Source organism: Apis cerana, linkage group LG11, assembly GCF_029169275.1.
Source record: "Apis cerana isolate GH-2021 linkage group LG11, AcerK_1.0, whole genome shotgun sequence".
NCBI lineage: Eukaryota > Metazoa > Arthropoda > Insecta > Hymenoptera > Apidae > Apis > Apis cerana.
In genome coordinates this window covers 10,303,806-10,323,536 of record NC_083862.1, presented here as the reverse complement: position 1 = coordinate 10,323,536, position 19,731 = coordinate 10,303,806, and the positions used below count along the sequence as shown (strand labels likewise).

Here is a 19,731-nt window from a genome sequence, read left to right as displayed (position 1 = left end):
TATAACAATTAATTTTTACATTACATTCCCTTTTCACGTTATACTTTTTATACAATGATAAATTCTTTATTTATATTATGCATATATTTTATGCATATATATATATATATATAAAACATAAGAAGGGAATGTAACACAAAATTTAATTATAATAGAATAAAAAAAGAAGATTGAAACATAATTGAAGAATTTAATTTCAAAGTAAAAAGAATCTAAAAATCTAAATCTAAAAATTTAAAACATCAAAAAAGCAAATTTAGTTATTCTGTTTAAATATTTTCTTTAATTTAAATAATATTTCTGTTAAATCCTTCTTTCATATTTCAGTTCTTTTAAATATTTTTTAACTTTGAGGTTAAATTCCTCTTCACTGTTTCAATTTTTTTTTACTTCATGATAATTAACATTTATGTTATATTCCCTTTTTATGTTTTATTCATTATTTGTATTACAATCTATTACATTGTTAAATTCTTTCCTTATATTTTGCAACATATAAAAGAATTTAACGTTATAATATACAAATAATGAATAAATAAATAAATAAATATACAAACATAAAAAGAGAATGCAACATAAAGGTTAAATATAAAGTAAAAAAGGATTGAAGCATAGCTGAAGAATTTAATCTCAAAGTGAAAAAAAACTAAAAGAATTAAAATATCAAGAAAAATTTAACAATAAGTATTAATTGAATAAGAAAAAAAAAAAAAAGAAAAGAAAAGAAAAGAAAAGAAAAGAAATACATAAAAAAAGATATTTAACATAACAATTAACTAAATCTAACTTGAACTTGAACAATAAAAATTGTACATTGTAATAAATAAATATAAATAAGAAATAAAATAAAAAGGGAATATAACACAAAAATCAACAATTATAAATTAAAAATGATTGAATAACAGGATAAGATTTTTCTCCGAGGAGGATAAGGTAGAGTAAGAATTAACTATTATTGCCATCTCTGGTGACTTTAGAAAAATATTTCTTTAAAGAAATGTTTCTAGCTTGCAAGAGATGGGGCTCACGTTCAATTCTTATCTTATCTCTATTCACTTTCTATTCACCTATATTTCTTATCCTCCTCTATGTGTTTCTTTAACGATCGTAAAATAAACGTATAAACGAAATACCGACCAGAAATAGATTGACGCGATATCTTATGGGATTTTATAAAATGTATTCTGAATCGAAAAAAGATTAGAGTATATTACGCTTGGCGTACATACTCTAATTAGGTAAACAATTTGTTATAACTCAAAGAAACAAAAAAAGAAAAAAATCTTACACTTTACAATTTTCACAAATTATTTTATTCACAAATAAATTCTTCTTTTCGATGTAAGCAAAACGTTCAAACTTTGATCGTTAATAATTTAATAAATCTTAATAATTACAAAATAAAAAAATAATCATTGAAATCGCGTGCGCAGCCAATTAGCTCACATTATTCGCTATAAAATTTATAATTGTATCAAGGATACGATTATGAATAATATAGTAAATAATAATGATTTTCCAGGTCTCACCGCGTGGAGGTTGCTGCGAATTGGAGACCCACCCTATCCACGATCCCGTCCACCCTCCTTTACGCAAAAATTTATTTAAAATTAATAATAAATTTTCCTTTCGATATAAATTTGCAAAACGTTCGAATCCTTCGATCGTTGTGCAAAACAAACAACGAAAGGAATTCTAAGGAAAACCGGCGCGGAAGACTAAATCTGAAAATAAAATTAAAATTAAAAGATTTTCTATCAATATTTTACACTTCCATTTCGATATGAAAATGAAGAATGATTGATAGTAAAAAGCGTGCGCAAAAAAAAAAAAAGAAAAAAAACAAGCAAAATAAGCATCCCAAAAAGCGCTACACCCATTTTACCCATCTATTTATCTACAGTATCTACTTTTCTACAATACTACACTACTTTATTTAATACCCTTGATTGTGCATGCACTTAATTCTAAATACATTTTCTTTAATCAATATCGTACAATCTTCTGCTCCTGTAAGAAATCCTGAAACAAATTTAAATAAAAATATAACATTAACATTTTACTTATTTTAAAAGTTCTTTTTCGTATTTCTTACTTAAGAATATATAAGAATTTAAACATTTTGTTTTTAACTCTGCCTATTGAACATCTACAAATTCTCTTCACACCAACATTCACACTGATCGACTGACAAACAATTTTCGAAAAATTTATGATACGATATAAAATATGAACCACATGTGGCAAGAGGAAAATATCAATGATGGCTAGTGAACGAAGTCACGTAGCTATCAAGTATTTGTCTATAATGAGGAAATTGAGGAATTAAGGCAAGGTTAAGGTAATTTGCCTTGAAAAATTAGGAAATATTGGTTTGGAAAACGAATCAGAGTAGGGAAGGCGAGACTGCCTTTTTTTAATAATAGGAAGAACAGAACATCCCATTGTTTATAAATCCCATATATAAAAAAAATATTTCTAAATATTTCTTCTAATCTGATCCTATCTTAAATCCTATCCTACCTAATATAAAAATTAAAATATTTATTCGATGATGTAATCCATACCGTTGAAAGTTGAAGAGGATTTCTGAAACAGAATATAAAACAGAATTAAATGAAACTCAATAACAAAAATTAAATTAGTTTTTAGCAAATCACACATTAACTTGAATCTATTTTTTCTTGTTTATTTTCTTCAATTCATACCTGTAACAAACTCAATTATTATGGATTAGTAATTAAAAAATTTTAATTTACATCTAGGAATAAAAAGAAAAATTAAATCAAAAAAAAAAATCGAATTATCAAAATGTTGTTAAGCAATCCATGATTTTAAATGAAAGATATTCATCGATGCAAAGAATAAAATACATTTTTACAATAGTAAACAAATGCTCTTAATAAGGGGGATGCTGAAAAGAGAAAAACGACGAAAAGGTAACCAGAAGGGTTACCAAAATAATTATCCACTCGATGTAAATCCGAACAAACCGTGAGTGGAATTTTTTTATATTTCGCAACACTAATATGCTAAAAATCTCAAAAGAAAACGCGAAGAGTGCTTCGTTATACTTTCAATGCATTTCTTCATTAACAAAAAAGAAAAAAAGAAAAATAAAAAAAAGATAAAAGATTCGCGAAAACATATACGAAACTCTAATAAACTAATTTATGCACTCATATTTTATTATAGACGCAACACTAATAGCGGAAGATTGCAGCCTTATAATCAGAGACTGCCATTGTACAATCACCCTTTGTACAGCCTTTTTGGCTGTAATAGGTGATTCAGGAACTGGAACGTAATTCCACAGTCCAAAAGTGGAAAAATATGGGCAATTTGGGCAAATAAACGCAACACTATTATAAAAAACGCGATCTTTCATCAACGCAACACTAATTCTTCAAATGAATTTAATATAAAATTTACTATTATTTTGTAAATCTTAAAAATTACTTTAAATATCGTGATATCATAAATCATAATTATATTATAGAATAAAATCAAATTTATATTAAAAGGAAAAAAACAATAAAAAAAAATAGACTAATTCATGAAAATAATTAAAAACAACCGCGATATTCTTTTCAACGCAACGCTAATAGTAAACGCGATTATCATTTTAACGCAACTCTAATTCAACCCGTTATTTATCAATCGCAACACTAATGCAAAACCGCGATTTGCCCATGATAATTGGATGAACGATGGGCCAGCATGCAAATTGGCCAGATACGATACAACAACATATACTACGTATTACTAAAACGAGCACAATGACAAAGTAGTAACAATGACTTCCCATTCTTTGGACTCAGACAAGATCCAAAAGATGAGAAATCATTCGTTGCAGCCCTCTTCGTGACAGTTTGTCGGGCCTCTTCGGTCTTCCTCCTTCGGGCGCGATGCCCGCTGAAACTTAAATCTAGGCTCGAGATTCACTAATCGCAAACCAAAGAAAAAAAGAAAAAAAAAGGACTAAGTCGCGAAAGCTAAGTGCATGGACGACCAACGAACGTGATCGTTCTCCGTACATGCACAGAATCTCAAGCGCAACGTTCGTTTCGAAAGCAAATCACGACCGCGACCGCGAAATTCGAAAAATCGATGAGAAAAACCAGAAACAAATGGCATAATCGTCCATTTATCTCAGCTTTGCCCTCGATTTATCAAATTTTATTTCCTGAAACAGGTTGTCACGCGAAAAACGCGCCTACCCGATCAGAGACTGTGACAACCTGCCCGGCCCTACCTACTTATGATTAAACAGACACACCAGAAGTATACTACCTATCCTACCTAACCCTATATTTAAAAATGGCAAAACAGGCACACCAACACATTCATTCCACGATTCTCACGCATAACACTCGGGCGCAAAAGCCTACACTAGGGAAAGCGTCCCGGGACGCCTCCGACACCCGAGCTTGGCACACTACTCGCACACTCTAACTTTACGTACCATTTTCCTGAAATCGACTGATGATGGCTAGCGACCATTGCGTGAAACGCGACAAAAACGCGTGTATTTACATTTTAATTGTGAAAATTTATGAATACGTCATGTTTTCTAAAAGATTAGTCATTAGACTAAATGGTATCATTATTGTGAATCAAAATTGTATCATTATTGTAATTTTAGATTAAAAATTAATAATCTTGCATATTATTAATTTATTAGTTATTCGCAATTAAATATTGCGAATATGATTGTAAATTCTGATTGAATAAGGAATGAAATAATATATGATAAATGAAACGACGCAATTCCACAGCCTAACCATACACACACAATGTGGAAAGTACGTCGTGCACGATACGCTATGCATCATCAGTCGCTAAAAATTTGTATTAGCTTATCAACTAAAGTCGTCATATCCATTGCCTCTCCCTCACTCAAGTAGCACCTGAGCACGTGAATGAGATCCTGACAATGAACATGGAAAGGGTTAAATCTGAAAATCCTGAGCTAAAAAGATATTAATATATTCATTTTGTATCTAACGGGCTAACATTCTTTGACTTTCCATTATTATATATTTCAAATTGTATAATTATATAAATTATATTATATATATCAAATTCTTATTATAATATTTCAAAATATTTGTGACTCTATTTTATATTTTATTTCATTAATTGAACATTAATTGAAGTTATTGAAATTTTAGTATATAAAATTTTTAATATTGAACTTAAAAAGAAATTGGAATTCATTGTAATTGTATTTAATAGAAACATGAATAGAAATACTCTCAGGCGATTCCTTCATCAGAGCATATTTTCAAAATCACAAGAATAATATTCAAAATCTATTGCTCTGATTCTAAAATCTGCCTGTCGCGAAATGTCTTCTTGCGCAAAATTTTTAATTCATATTTGTACGAATAAAAATTGAACTTTATTATCTACCAGTGTTGTAAATCATATTGAAGTTAATAAAATCATGTGAAATAATTATATGACAATCGCAATAATCAAATTGATCAAATAACTTAAAATGTTACTCTAAAGGATTTTGAATTATAAAAATTCAAACTAATTATTGTATTGATATTGTATTGATAATTATATAATAATAATTATTACATGTTTTGACATTAGAAAACTACTAAACATTTTATATCAATCAAAAACGCGAAGCGTAAGAAGACCCTAGCCTGAACTAATAAATAAAACACAAAAATAATTGTTACTACTCGCGGGTAATTATTATAAATAAATACCCGCGGTCATTGTGCTCGTGCAAAATTCTACGTATACAACCAATCACTCGTGTCGATTCGGATCTTTCATCCTACGACATGATTGAGTGACCGGAGGAACCAAAAAGCATGCGACTCACCACATGATGCGACGAACAGCTTCACTCTTATTGTAGCCCAGAAGTCATCGAGAAGGGAAGGTTGTCATCAAGACGGAAGAAATCTGTGACAAAACGTCATAATTTAGAACACGGTTCTGATTACTTGAAAAAATTGAAATACGAATTTAACTTTTATTTAGAAGAATAAAAATTTAGATAGATAAAAGGATAATTACCTCTTCGCGTGATGGATGATCGCCGTATTCTCTTGAGAGAAGCACTGATTCTACTCTGTACCGAAAACGAATATTTAAAATAAAAAAAAAATAAAAAATAAGAAACTAATAACGCGTCCGTATAAATTATAATCGGCGAACAAACACTGATTCTACCTTCGCGTTTGATTATTTTAATTAAATTTAATCAGAGCTGTTGCGCTCTAAAAAATATTCAAAATACTATGACGAAGCAAACACTGATTCTGATTAACCGCATTGCGCGCGGTCACAAATATTTTTTAAGATTAGTCCAAAAACAAATCTTCATAAAGATCATCGGCATCTGAAATAAAATGTGAAGTATTGTATCATAATTCTTTTCTTAAAAATATAACATTCGTTATTTAAAATTTTACAATAGTAAAAAAAATAAAACTATGTTTAACTTTAAATATTAATAAAAAATTAAGTTCCTAATAAATTTTAATAATAATAAAATTAATATGAAATTCTAATTCAAAAAGATTAAAATCTAATAAATGAGAATCTAATGATTCTTCTTACCTCTTCGCGTGGTGGATGATCGCCGTATTCTCTTGAGAGAAGCACTGATTCTACTCTGTTCCGAAAACGAATATTTAAAATAAAAAAATAAAAATAAAAACTAATAACGCGTCCGTATAAATTATAATCGGCGAACAAACACTGATTCTACCTTCGCGTTTGATTATTTTAATTAAATTTAATCAGAGCTGTTGCGCTCTAAAAATATTCAAAATACTATGACGAAGCAAACACTGATTCTATTAACCGCATTGCGCGCGGTTACAAATATTTTCTGAAATTAACGCTTAATTAGTAGAGGGGTAGGGAATGATAGAAGAGAAAGAAATATCTTTTTGATATTTTTCTTCTTCTTATCGAACATTTGTTCTGAAAATACTGCCTTTTTATTTTAATTGATTATGAATTTTACGTAAAAATTATTACCAATTATTTATTAATATCTGAAATTTAATAAAATATTCAGATATTTATATTTATCAGATTTTAAAATTTAATTTTCAATAATAAATTATTAAAGTTTCTCATAAATTTCTAATTTTTCCACTTTCTTATAATTAAAACGTAATTTTATTACGAATTGCTTAACAACAATCTCTAATAATTCAATAAAACTAAATAAAAATTTAACCAAATAAAAAGAAAAAAAATTTATACATACGAAATATAAGATTTTACCACGAAAGAAAGTCACCAAGAAAGACATGGCGTCCATATTGGAATTTTTCCCGCCTTCGAGAATATTACCATAACGCTATCAATTAAACCTGCGCAGAAAAAAAATCAAAACGTCTAAATAAATGAATAATATGAAATTACATTGTATTAAAGTATCAAAACAATCAAATCAAATGAAAACTCACAATATGAGCCATCTTGTAATTCGATACTCCAATTGTATGATAAACGAGAAACTCGAAATTATTTAATTGTCAAAAAACTATCAATTTTAATAATTTTGAATAAAACATTGAACAAAGATGTATTAATTAACGCACAAATAATAACAAAAGTAGTATAAAAAAAATAGTATTAAAATACTACGTAACAAATAGACACGTGTCTCGAGAAAATTTCAAACGTCTAATCGTCACGACAAATCAACGAACAATGTCACTTTGCGCTTCGATTTCGCGCATCGAATAACAAGATGGAGAGGGGATACGCTCGACAAGTCGAAACATGTTTGAACACGAATCCAATTTCTTGGAAATGAAATATCGTAAGAAATGTTTCTAACCTCGAGCAAAATATAAACGATAGACCAAAAAAAAAGTAAACATACACGCGAGAAGACCCTGTACACGATATATTATATATACATTCGGGAAAATATACGATACTTTCGATTTCACGAAATGAATACGTAATAAATCCTAGAAAATTTCTTTTACATGACTTTAATATGACTAAAATGATAAAAAATAAAGAACAAGAAATTGTACAATAAACGGATACGATTAAAATTATATTACAAACTACCAATGTATGATTTCAAATTCCGTCTCGAAATATTTCGATACGGGACGCTAATGACGCAATAGACGCAAAATGAACAATCGAAGGAAAAGACACAAAGATACGCAAAGAACTAATTAATTTCGTTTTCACTACACTGAATGGATTATTTAAAAAACCAAATTAGCAATAAATTTAGTAATAATAACAGTAAAATAACTTACTGCGTAATCCGAATTTGCGACGACACATCCACTCCACACAATTTTCAACTGTAGACTGACGACATGCGCAGTGTGATGCGCAGTGTGATGCGCACTGCGTTGCGCACTCCGATGCGCATTGCGATGCGCACTAATTCGTCCCGCGTCTCGAATTAAGGGATGTTCTGATTGGTTGGCTCATGATGCTTATTTTTTTCATTCAAAAATCGCGCGAAAAATTGAAACATAATATAACACATAAATTAATTGTTGTTGCTTGTAAGATTGAAATCCTGTAAAGATTTACTTATTGGAAAAAAAATAAAAAAAAAAAATTATCAGTAGAAATACTAATTTAACTAATAATAAGATAATAAAATAATTATAATACAAAGAAGGAAATAGAGATATAAAAATATCAATAAAAAGATTAATTAAATTTAAATAAAAGTAAAAATAAAAGTAAAAGCAAAAGAGAAACGAAAAACTTAAATAAATTCATAAAAATTGAAAAAATAAAAAGAGAACATAATATAAAACTGAATTTAATTTAATAATTGATTTTAAAATAATCGAAACACAAGAATTTAAATTTAACTTTAAAATAGATAAATTTAAGGAATTAAATTATATTAAATAAAGGAGAGAGAGCAACGTCGATATATAATAAAAATCAACAAAAGAAAAAAACATAAAAGAATATTTAACATAACTAAATCTGAAAAAAGACGAGAAAATATATTTATATAATATAACATTTAAAGAGATTAGGAAAGATTGAAGTGAGATATTTTAAATAAAAAATTTTAAATAAATTGAGATGAACAAAATCTGAACAGAATGAAAATGTAAAAGGAGAATAATGTTAAATAAAAGATAAATAAATCCAAGAAAACGTATATATAAATATATATAAATATATATGAATAAAATAAAACGTGAATATAAATAAAATTTGACACATAAATTAATTTAATTAGAAGAATAAATATATATACGTATATGTAAAAAAATTTAAGAATATACTACATAAATAATAAATAATGAAAAATTAAAAGAGAATATAACACAAAAAGTTAACTATTATAAAATAAAAAAGAATGAGAAGAAAACATAATGATAAAGAAAAATTTAATATCAAAATTAAAAAAAAATCTAAAACAATAAAGAAAAAATTTAACATGAATATTAAATTCTTGAGTTAGAAAGAAAATATATAAAAAAGAAAATTTAATTATTTTATTTGAATTTTTTTCTTGATTTAGATAATATTTCTATTTTTATTTCAATTCTTTTAAATTATTTTAACTTTGAGGTTAAATCTCTTCTCCAATATTTTAATTTTCTTTTACTTCATGATAGTTAACTTTCATGTTATATTTTCTTTTCATATTTTATTCATTATTTATGCATTACAATGTAAAATATGTTTCTTATATGTTGCAGCATTGTAAGATTTAGTCATGTTGCATCATATAAAGAAATTTATTATGATATATATATATATATATATATATATGTATAAACAATAAATAAATATAAAAACATAAGAAGAGAATATAACATAAAAGTTAACTATAATAAAGTAAAAAAATGGTTGAAACATAGTTGAAGAATTTAATCTTAAAGTTAAAAAAATCTAAATCTAAATCTAAAAATCTAAAAATTTGAAACATCAAGAAAGTATTTAACACAAGTGTTAATTAAGTTAGAAAAAACATATATAAAGAAAAAAATTCAACATTGTAAATTTGATAATTTTAGTTGTCTTTTTTTTCAAATATTTTCCTTTTCCTTTATTTAATATATATTATAATATATAATATTTATATTAATATTTGACATGATAATATTTCTGTTAAATTTTTCTTCATATTTCAATTCTTTTAGATATTTTTAACTTTCAGATTAAATTCTTTTCCTATTTTCAACCTTATTATACTTTATAACAATTAATTTTACATTACATTCCCTTTTCACGTTATACTTTTTATACAATGATAAATTCTTTATTTATATTATGCATATATTTTATGCATATATATATATATATATAAAACATAAGAAGAGAATGTAACACAAAATTTAATTATAATAGAATAAAAAAAAAAGAAGATTGAAACATAATTGAAGAATTTAATTTCAAAGTAAAAAAGAATCTAAAAAAAATCTAAATCTAAAAATTTAAAACATCAAAAAAGCAAATTTAGTTATTCTGTTTAAATATTTTCTTTAATTTAAATAATATTTCTGTTAAATCCTTCTTTCATATTTCAGTTCTTTTAAATATTTTTTAACTTTGAGGTTAAATTCCTCTTCACTGTTTCAATTTTTTTTTACTTCATGATAATTAACATTTATGTTATATTCCCTTTTTATGTTTTATTCATTATTTGTATTACAATCTATTACATTGTTAAATTCTTTCCTTATATTTTGCAACATATAAAAGAATTTAACGTTATAATATACAAATAATGAATAAATAAATAAATAAATATACAAACATAAAAAGAGAATGCAACATAAAGGTTAAATATAAAGTAAAAAAGGATTGAAGCATAGCTGAAGAATTTAATCTCAAAGTGAAAAAAAACTAAAAGAATTAAAATATCAAGAAAAATTTAACAATAAGTATTAATTGAATAAGAAAAAAAAAAAAAAAGAAAAGAAAAGAAAAGAAAAGAAAAGAAAAGAAATACATAAAAAAAGATATTTAACATAACAATTAACTAAATCTAACTTGAACTTGAACAATAAAAATTGTACATTGTAATAAATAAATATAAATAAGAAATAAAATAAAAAGGGAATATAACACAAAAATCAACAATTATAAATTAAAAATGATTGAATAACAGGATAAGATTTTTCTCCGAGGAGGATAAGGTAGAGTAAGAATTAACTATTATTGCCATCTCTGGTGACTTTAGAAAAATATTTCTTTAAAGAAATGTTTCTAGCTTGCAAGAGATGGGGCTCACGTTCAATTCTTATCTTATCTCTATTCACTTTCTATTCACCTATATTTCTTATCCTCCTCTATGTGTTTCTTTAACGATCGTAAAATAAACGTATAAACGAAATACCGACCAGAAATAGATTGACGCGATATCTTATGGGATTTTATAAAATGTATTCTGAATCGAAAAAAGATTAGAGTATATTACGCTTGGCGTACATACTCTAATTAGGTAAACAATTTGTTATAACTCAAAGAAACAAAAAAAGAAAAAAAAATCTTACACTTTACAATTTTCACAAATTATTTTATTCACAAATAAATTCTTCTTTTCGATGTAAGCAAAACGTTCAAACTTTGATCGTTAATAATTTAATAAATCTTAATAATTACAAAATAAAAAAATAATCATTGAAATCGCGTGCGCAGCCAATTAGCTCACATTATTCGCTATAAAATTTATAATTGTATCAAGGATACGATTATGAATAATATAGTAAATAATAATGATTTTCCAGGTCTCACCGCGTGGAGGTTGCTGCGAATTGGAGACCCACCCTATCCACGATCCCGTCCACCCTCCTTTACGCAAAAATTTATTTAAAATTAATAATAAATTTTCCTTTCGATATAAATTTGCAAAACGTTCGAATCCTTCGATCGTTGTGCAAAACAAACAACGAAAGGAATTCTAAGGAAAACCGGCGCGGAAGACTAAATCTGAAAATAAAATTAAAATTAAAAGATTTTCTATCAATATTTTACACTTCCATTTCGATATGAAAATGAAGAATGATTGATAGTAAAAAGCGTGCGCAAAAAAAAAAAAGAAAAAAAACAAGCAAAATAAGCATCCCAAAAAGCGCTACACCCATTTTACCCATCTATTTATCTACAGTATCTACTTTTCTACAATACTACACTACTTTATTTAATACCCTTGATTGTGCATGCACTTAATTCTAAATACATTTTCTTTAATCAATATCGTACAATCTTCTGCTCCTGTAAGAAATCCTGAAACAAATTTAAATAAAAAATATAACATTAACATTTTACTTATTTTAAAAGTTCTTTTTCGTATTTCTTACTTAAGAATATATAAGAATTTAAACATTTTGTTTTTAACTCTGCCTATTGAACATCTACAAATTCTCTTCACACCAACATTCACACTGATCGACTGACAAACAATTTTCGAAAAATTTATGATACGATATAAAATATGAACCACATGTGGCAAGAGGAAAATATCAATGATGGCTAGTGAACGAAGTCACGTAGCTATCAAGTATTTGTCTATAATGAGGAAATTGAGGAATTAAGGCAAGGTTAAGGTAATTTGCCTTGAAAAATTAGGAAATATTGGTTTGGAAAACGAATCAGAGTAGGGAAGGCGAGACTGCCTTTTTTTAATAATAGGAAGAACAGAACATCCCATTGTTTATAAATCCCATATATAAAAAAAATATTTCTAAATATTTCTTCTAATCTGATCCTATCTTAAATCCTATCCTACCTAATATAAAAATTAAAATATTTATTCGATGATGTAATCCATACCGTTGAAAGTTGAAGAGGATTTCTGAAACAGAATATAAAACAGAATTAAATGAAACTCAATAACAAAAATTAAATTAGTTTTTAGCAAATCACACATTAACTTGAATCTATTTTTTCTTGTTTATTTTCTTCAATTCATACCTGTAACAAACTCAATTATTATGGATTAGTAATTAAAAAATTTTAATTTACATCTAGGAATAAAAAGAAAAATTAAATCAAAAAAAAATCGAATTATCAAAATGTTGTTAAGCAATCCATGATTTTAAATGAAAGATATTCATCGATGCAAAGAATAAAATACATTTTTACAACAGTAAACAAATGCTCTTAACAAGGGGGATGCTGAAAAGAGAAAAACGACGAAAAGGTAACCAGAAGGGTTACCAAAATAATTATCCACTCGATGTAAATCCGAACAAACCGTGAGTGGAATTTTTTTATATTTCGCAACACTAATATGCTAAAAATCTCAAAAGAAAACGCGAAGAGTGCTTCGTTATACTTTCAATGCATTTCTTCATTAACAAAAAAGAAAAAAAGAAAAAATAAAAAAAAGATAAAAGATTCGCGAAAACATATACGAAACTCTAATAAACTAATTTATGCACTCATATTTTATTATAGACGCAACACTAATAGCGGAAGATTGCAGCCTTATAATCAGAGACTGCCATTGTACAATCACCCTTTGTACAGCCTTTTTGGCTGTAATAGGTGATTCAGGAACTGGAACGTAATTCCACAGTCCAAAAGTGGAAAAAATATGGGCAATTTGGGCAAATAAACGCAACACTATTATAAAAAACGCGATCTTTCATCAACGCAACACTAATTCTTCAAATGAATTTAATATAAAATTTACTATTATTTTGTAAATCTTAAAAATTACTTTAAATATCGTGATATCATAAATCATAATTATATTATAGAATAAAATCAAATTTATATTAAAAGAAAAAAACAATAAAAAAATAGACTAATTCATGAAAATAATTAAAAGCAACCGCGATATTCTTTTCAACGCAACGCTAATAGTAAACGCGATTATCATTTTAACGCAACTCTAATTCAACCCGTTATTTATCAATCGCAACACTAATGCAAAACCGCGATTTGCCCATGATAATTGGATGAACGATGGGCCAGCATGCAAATTGGCCAGATACGATACAACAACATATACTACGTATTACTAAAACGAGCACAATGACAAAGTAGTAACAATGACTTCCCATTCTTTGACTCAGACAAGATCCAAAAGATGAGAAATCATTCGTTGCAGCCCTCTTCGTGACAGTTTGTCGGGCCTCTTCGGTCTTCCTCCTTCGGGCGCGATGCCCGCTGAAACTTAAATCTAGGCTCGAGATTCACTAATCGCAAACCAAAGAAAAAAAAAGGACTAAGTCGCGAAAGCTAAGTGCATGGACGACCAACGAACGTGATCGTTCTCCGTACATGCACAGAATCTCAAGCGCAACGTTCGTTTCGAAAGCAAATCACGACCGCGACCGCGAAATTCGAAAAATCGATGAGAAAACCAGAAACAAATGGCATAATCGTCCATTTATCTCAGCTTTGCCCTCGATTTATCAAATTTTATTTCCTGAAACAGGTTGTCACGCGAAAAACGCGCCTACCCGATCAGAGACTGTGACAACCTGCCCGGCCCTACCTACTTATGATTAAACAGACACACCAGAAGTATACTACCTATCCTACCTAACCCTATATTTAAAAAATGGCAAAACAGGCACACCAACACATTCATTCCACGATTCTCACGCATAACACTCGGGCGCAAAAGCCTACACTAGGGAAAGCGTCCCGGGACGCCTCCGACACCCGAGCTTGGCACACTACTCGCACACTCTAACTTTACGTACCATTTTCCTGAAATCGACTGATGATGGCTAGCGACCATTGCGTGAAACGCGACAAAAACGCGTGTATTTACATTTTAATTGTGAAAATTTATGAATACGTCATGTTTTCTAAAAGATTAGTCATTAGACTAAATGGTATCATTATTGTGAATCAAAATTGTATCATTATTGTAATTTTAGATTAAAAATTAATAATCTTGCATATTATTAATTTATTAGTTATTCGCAATTAAATATTGCGAATATGATTGTAAATTCTGATTGAATAAGGAATGAAATAATATATGATAAATGAAACGACGCAATTCCACAGCCTAACCATACACACACAATGTGGAAAGTACGTCGTGCACGATACGCTATGCATCATCAGTCGCTAAAAATTTGTATTAGCTTATCAACTAAAGTCGTCATATCCATTGCCTCTCCCTCACTCAAGTAGCACCTGAGCACGTGAATGAGATCCTGACAATGAACATGGAAAGGGTTAAATCTGAAAATCCTGAGCTAAAAAGATATTAATATATTCATTTTGTATCTAACGGGCTAACATTCTTTGACTTTCCATTATTATATATTTCAAATTGTATAATTATATAAATTATATTATATATATCAAATTCTTATTATAATATTTCAAAATATTTGTGACTCTATTTTATATTTTATTTCATTAATTGAACATTAATTGAAGTTATTGAAATTTTAGTATATAAAATTTTTAATATTGAACTTAAAAAGAAATTGGAATTCATTGTAATTGTATTTAATAGAAACATGAATAGAAATACTCTCAGGCGATTCCTTCATCAGAGCATATTTTCAAAATCACAAGAATAATATTCAAAATCTATTGCTCTGATTCTAAAATCTGCCTGTCGCGAAATGTCTTCTTGCGCAAAATTTTTAATTCATATTTGTACGAATAAAAATTGAACTTTATTATCTACCAGTGTTGTAAATCATATTGAAGTTAATAAAATCATGTGAAATAATTATATGACAATCGCAATAATCAAATTGATCAAATAACTTAAAATGTTACTCTAAAGGATTTTGAATTATAAAAATTCAAACTAATTATTGTATTGATATTGTATTGATAATTATATAATAATAATTATTACATGTTTTGACATTAGAAAACTACTAAACATTTTATATCAATCAAAAACGCGAAGCGTAAGAAGACCCTAGCCTGAACTAATAAATAAAACACAAAAATAATTGTTACTACTCGCGGGTAATTATTATAAATAAATACCCGCGGTCATTGTGCTCGTGCAAAATTCTACGTATACAACCAATCACTCGTGTCGATTCGGATCTTTCATCCTACGACATGATTGAGTGACCGGAGGAACCAAAAGCATGCGACTCACCACATGATGCGACGAACAGCTTCACTCTTATTGTAGCCCAGAAGTCATCGAGAAGGGAAGGTTGTCATCAAGACGGAAGAAATCTGTGACAAAACGTCATAATTTAGAACACGGTTCTGATTACTTGAAAAAATTGAAATACGAATTTAACTTTTATTTAGAAGAATAAAAATTTAGATAGATAAAAGGATAATTACCTCTTCGCGTGATGGATGATCGCCGTATTCTCTTGAGAGAAGCACTGATTCTACTCTGTACCGAAAACGAATATTTAAAATAAAAAAAAAATAAAAAATAAGAAACTAATAACGCGTCCGTATAAATTATAATCGGCGAACAAACACTGATTCTACCTTCGCGTTTGATTATTTTAATTAAATTTAATCAGAGCTGTTGCGCTCTAAAAATATTCAAAATACTATGACGAAGCAAACACTGATTCTGATTAACCGCATTGCGCGCGGTCACAAATATTTTTTAAGATTAGTCCAAAAACAAATCTTCATAAAGATCATCGGCATCTGAAATAAAATGTGAAGTATTGTATCATAATTCTTTTCTTAAAAATATAACATTCGTTATTTAAAATTTTACAATAGTAAAAAAAATAAAACTATGTTTAACTTTAAATATTAATAAAAAATTAAGGTCCTAATAAATTTTAATAATAATAAAATTAATATGAAATTCTAATTCAAAAAGATTAAAATCTAATAAATGAGAATCTAATGATTCTTCTTACCTCTTCGCGTGGTGGATGATCGCCGTATTCTCTTGAGAGAAGCACTGATTCTACTCTGTTCCGAAAACGAATATTTAAAATAAAAAAAAATAAAAAATAAAAGACTAATAACGCGTCCGTATAAATTATAATCGGCGAACAAACACTGATTCTACCTTCGCGTTTGATTATTTTAATTAAATTTAATCAGAGCTGTTGCGCTCTAAAAAATATTCAAAATACTATGACGAAGCAAACACTGATTCTATTAACCGCATTGCGCGCGGTTACAAATATTTTCTGAAATTAACGCTTAATTAGTAGAGGGGTAGGGAATGATAGAAGAGAAAGAAATATCTTTTGATATTTTTCTTCTTCTTATCGAACATTTGTTCTGAAAATACTGCCTTTTATTTTAATTGATTATGAATTTTACGTAAAAATTATTACCAATTATTTATTAATATCTGAAATTTAATAAAATATTCAGATATTTATATTTATCAGATTTTAAAATTTAATTTTCAATAATAAATCATTAAAGTTTCTCATAAATTTCTAATTTTTCCACTTTCTTATAATTAAAACGTAATTTTATTACGAATTGCTTAACAACAATCTCTAATAATTCAATAAAACTAAATAAAAATTTAACCAAATAAAAAGAAAAAAAATTTATACATACGAAATATAAGATTTTACCACGAAAGAAAGTCACCAAGAAAGACATGGCGTCCATATTGGAATTTTTCCCGCCTTCGAGAATATTACCATAACGCTATCAATTAAACCTGCGCAGAAAAAAAATCAAAACGTCTAAATAAATGAATAATATGAAATTACATTGTATTAAAGTATCAAAACAATCAAATCAAATGAAAACTCACAATATGAGCCATCTTGTAATTCGATACTCCAATTGTATGATAAACGAGAAACTCGAAATTATTTAATTGTCAAAAAACTATCAATTTTAATAATTTTGAATAAAACATTGAACAAAGATGTATTAATTAACGCACAAATAATAACAAAAGTAGTATAAAAAAAATAGTATTAAAATACTACGTAACAAATAGACACGTGTCTCGAGAAAATTTCAAACGTCTAATCGTCACGACAAATCAACGAACAATGTCACTTTGCGCTTCGATTTCGCGCATCGAATAACAAGATGGAGAGGGGATACGCTCGACAAGTCGAAACATGTTTGAACACGAATCCAATTTCTTGGAAATGAAATATCGTAAGAAATGTTTCTAACCTCGAGCAAAATATAAACGATAGACCAAAAAAAAAGTAAACATACACGCGAGAAGACCCTGTACACGATATATTATATATACATTCGGGAAAATATACGATACTTTCGATTTCACGAAATGAATACGTAATAAATCCTAGAAAATTTCTTTTTACATGACTTTAATATGACTAAAATGATAAAAAATAAAGAACAAGAAATTGTACAATAAACGGATACGATTAAAATTATATTACAAACTACCAATGTATGATTTCAAATTCCGTCTCGAAATATTTCGATACGGGACGCTAATGACGCAATAGACGCAAAATGAACAATCGAAGGAAAAGACACAAAGATACGCAAAGAACTAATTAATTTCGTTTTCACTACACTGAATGGATTATTTAAAAAACCAAATTAGCAATAAATTTAGTAATAATAACAGTAAAATAACTTACTGCGTAATCCGAATTTGCGACGACACATCCACTCCACACAATTTTCAACTGTAGACTGACGACATGCGCAGTGTGATGCGCAGTGTGATGCGCACTGCGTTGCGCACTCCGATGCGCATTGCGATGCGCACTAATTCGTCCCGCGTCTCGAATTAAGGGATGTTCTGATTGGTTGGCTCATGATGCTTATTTTTTTCATTCAAAAATCGCGCGAAAAATTGAAACATAATATAACACATAAATTAATTGTTGTTGCTTGTAAGATTGAAATCCTGTAAAGATTTACTTATTGGAAAAAAAAAAAAATTATCAGTAGAAATACTAATTTAACTAATAATAAGATAATAAAATAATTATAATACAAAGAAGGAAATAGAGATATAAAAATATCAATAAAAAGATTAATTAAATTTAAATAAAAGTAAAAATAAAAAATTTCGCGCATCGAATAACAAGATGGAGAGGGGATACACTCGACAGGTCGAAACATGTTTGAACACGAATCCGATTTCTTGGAAATGAAATATCATAAGAAATGCTTCTTGCCTCGAGCAAAGTATAAACGAAAGACTAAAAAAAGTAAACAATAAACATACACGCGAGATGTTGTACACAATATATATGTACATTCGGAAAAATATGCGATACTTGAATAATTCGATTTCACGAAATGAATACGTAACAAAGCGTAAAATATTTCTTTCACTTTAATACTACTAAAATGATAAAATATAAAGATCAAGAAGTTGTAATATAAACGTATTACGATTAAAATTATATTTAAAAAAAGCCGATATACGATTTCAAATTCTGTTTCGAAATATTTCGATACGGGACGCTAATGACGTAATAGACGCGAAATGAACAATTCTAAGGAAAAGACACAAAAACCCAGAAAAAACCAATTAATTTCGTTTTCAGTACACTGAATGGATCATTTCAAAAACTAAATTAGCAATATTTTGGTAATAATAAGTGTAAAATAACTTACTGCGATAATCACAATTCGCGACGACACGTCCACTCCACACAATTTTCAACTGTAGACTGACGACATGCGCAGTGTAATGCGCAGTGTAATGCGCACTGCGTTGCGCACTACGATGCGCAATGAGTCCCGCGACTTGAATAAAGCGACGTTCTGATTGGCTGGCTCATGATGCTTATTTTTTTCATTCAAAAATCGCGCGAAAAATTGAAATATAACATAACACGTATATTAATTATTGTGTTACTTGTCAGATTGGAATTCTCTAAA

At 27.9% G+C, this 19,731-nt stretch overlaps 3 long non-coding RNA genes across 8 annotated transcripts; all 3 read right to left on the bottom strand.

Annotated features, from left to right (window-relative positions):
• Positions 1-1,295: 1,295 nt before the first annotated feature.
• Positions 1,296-8,723, bottom strand: LOC133666966 (uncharacterized). 3 transcript variants are annotated; one of them, XR_009831906.1, is made up of 4 exons: positions 8,274-8,723; positions 7,253-7,358; positions 2,524-2,589; positions 1,296-2,022 (listed from the first exon to the last, which is right to left on the bottom strand). It is a non-coding gene; the product is annotated as an uncharacterized LOC133666966 (long non-coding RNA). The 3 variants fall into 3 exon arrangements; XR_009831905.1 differs by adding an exon at positions 2,663-2,708 and having other exon boundaries at positions 1,299-2,589; XR_009831904.1 differs by having other exon boundaries at positions 1,299-2,589.
• Positions 5,119-6,670, bottom strand: LOC133666964 (uncharacterized). Its single transcript, XR_009831899.1, has 3 exons — positions 6,592-6,670; positions 6,046-6,370; positions 5,119-5,931 (listed from the first exon to the last, which is right to left on the bottom strand). It is a non-coding gene; the product is annotated as an uncharacterized LOC133666964 (long non-coding RNA).
• Positions 8,724-10,949: 2,226 nt separating the features above from the next.
• LOC133666965 (uncharacterized) lies at positions 10,950-19,526 on the bottom strand. 4 transcript variants are annotated; one of them, XR_009831901.1, is made up of 4 exons: positions 18,474-18,829; positions 17,452-17,557; positions 12,734-12,799; positions 10,950-12,231 (listed from the first exon to the last, which is right to left on the bottom strand). It is a non-coding gene; the product is annotated as an uncharacterized LOC133666965 (long non-coding RNA). The 4 variants fall into 4 exon arrangements; XR_009831900.1 differs by having other exon boundaries at positions 12,778-12,799; positions 18,474-18,821; XR_009831903.1 differs by lacking the exons at positions 10,950-12,231; positions 12,734-12,799 and adding exons at positions 16,456-16,566; positions 16,788-17,066 and having other exon boundaries at positions 18,474-18,831.
• Between the last annotated feature and the right edge of the window lie 205 nt (positions 19,527-19,731).